The sequence below is a fragment of the Morone saxatilis genome, unplaced genomic scaffold (genome assembly GCF_004916995.1).
Source record: "Morone saxatilis isolate NCDOM2014 unplaced genomic scaffold, NCSU_SB_2.0 Contig1, whole genome shotgun sequence".
Classification (NCBI taxonomy): Eukaryota; Metazoa; Chordata; class Actinopteri; family Moronidae; genus Morone; species Morone saxatilis.
Window position 1 is genome coordinate 15,874,962 of NW_023339651.1, and position 2,237 is coordinate 15,877,198.

The window sequence follows — 2,237 nt, forward strand, 5'->3', positions numbered from 1 at the left end:
ATTTGCCTACATACCTACTCACCCCCTCCCACCCACCCAAAAACCACTCCCGGCCTCAAATTTCCTATCGATTAGAAGATGAGAGGGAGAAAAAAAAGAGCAGAGTGACACTTTCTCACACATCCTGCTCTCTGCGGGGGAGGATCTGTGTGTGCGCGTGCATTTAACCATGTGTGCAACTTGAATCCACTGGGAGTTGCTAATCAATACAGGCTGGATGGGTATTGGCAAGCTCTGATTAAAGACAGTCAGTCAAAGCCTTCAGTCAGTTGTGGAGACTGCAAGGAGGAGAACACGTCATTCTGTGTGTGTATATGGTGTGTGTGTATGTGTGTGTATCTGTGTGTGTGCTGACAGGGACTGAAAGACAGCGACGGCAGACGGCTGCTGCCTCCATTAAATGAACAGCAGTCACGCAGAGTGAAGACGGAAGAAATCAATAAGTGTCGAGATTTCAGCCAGAAATGTAAAGAGATGATTATTACGCTCTAAAGGCCATGTGTGTGTGTGTGTGTCACAGACCTGCCCCTGCTGTCTTTTGTTGTTTGGATTACATCATCGCCTCATGTTACGACTATGTAAGCCTGTCAGCTGTTGACTGTCCATCCCAGCATTGTTTATGTGACTGTGTGTGTGTGTGTGTGTGTGAGGTCAGTCCAGGGCAGCTACCGTACTGCCTGTCTCTTCAGTAAAGATCATGAAGGGAAAATGTGAGTCAGCACCTTGCTGCTCATCAAAGAAGCGATGGGATCGATTAGGGCTTTATTCTGTAAATATTTTTATGACGGTGCACTAATGGAGGAGGAAACCAGGCGTCCCGCTCTGCACTGTGTTTGTACTAATGCACTGAAATGTCCTGTGAGTGCAGTGAGTCATCATTACCACGCGGTATTTCCATCCGTTGTCATGAATAAAGCACACACAGTAGTACTGTTGGTAGCGTTTACTTTAAGAACATCAGTGGTGTTATTTGTAGTCTGTTTACTCCAGGATCATGTTGCAGTGCACACCATGGCTAATTTAGCTCTGATGCTCTTCATACTGAGAGAATGAATGAAGGCCCCCGATGTCTTCAGCTACTGGAGACGTAGGATATGGTACTTTACTAGAAAAACTCAATAAACATTTGAAGAGACAACTGTTTGTGTTGTGTTAACAATAGTGATGTCAGTTTGATTTGGTTAGCTCAGAGCTGTGGGATATTAAATCGTCCATCTTTGTTCACTACATGCTAGCCTTTCTTACCCTCAGGTGTGTAAAAACTACAGGTTATGTACTTAATTTTAAAATTAAAAGAAGTGAAATGATGAGTTATTTTATTGGTATCAGCCATGTGAAGCAGGTAATTATTGGTCAATGTATCGGCTGGAAAATAAATCCATATTGTGCCTCTCTAACAATGTTTAGTCTGCTAAAACTGTGCGATTGCTGTCACTTTACCTGCTCCAGTTTGCTACATGTGCTGTCTGTGCCCTTTAGCAGTAGCTGAGCTCTCTTAATCTTAATAGGCGTTTTTAATGCAGATTGGACATGTCACAGTAGGAAACGCAAAGGTGTGAATAAGTTGATAATGGCTGAATCCCATTTCGCTGCTTCAGTTTCAGGTTTTATTCTCTGTCACGCTGTCACGGCTCATTGGGACACTTGAATACAACAGAGCCACCACTAATGTTATTAGTAACGCTTTTCCTGCTCTGAAGACAAAAAGTCTGCTGTGAAAAAGGCCTGTAACTGGAATCCTGCTGATATTTCTCATCATATTTTCCATCTTAGCAAAACTGACTAAGAACACAGTGGCATTTAAAGCATGCAACACTGTTTCTGAATAACAAAAAGCAGGAATTTAGTAAAGATACTTTAACCTGTTATTTATGAGACATTTTTTGTAAAACATATTATCTAAATACTAAGTCAGACATGTATATTGCACAAGCAGTTGGGGGCGAATTGAATTTGTTACTGTCTCTGCTGCTGACCTTAAAATGTTTCTTAAAAGAGTCCTTCACCAATTTAGCATTGCACATTTATAACATTCATGATGGAGATATTGCCTTTTAAATTCCATGCATTCTATTTCCTGGTCAAAGCCTACATCACCCACAATGCAACTCAAACGCCGACAGTCGGTTGGAGATTCAGGTGGGTTATGCCACAAGTGTCACAGACCACTGACAGAGAAAAACAGGCACACTCAGTGTGTAAATATTTCACAGTTGGTCGGACACAGAGCTATTATA

At 42.1% G+C, this 2,237-nt stretch overlaps 1 protein-coding gene across 1 annotated transcript in view; it reads right to left on the reverse strand.

Moving 5' to 3' along the window:
• The window catches only part of si:dkey-191m6.4 (rho GTPase-activating protein 22), a 31,013-nt gene that overhangs the window by 20,511 nt on the left and 8,265 nt on the right, over window positions 1–2,237 (reverse strand). The gene's annotated exons all lie outside the window — the stretch shown is intronic.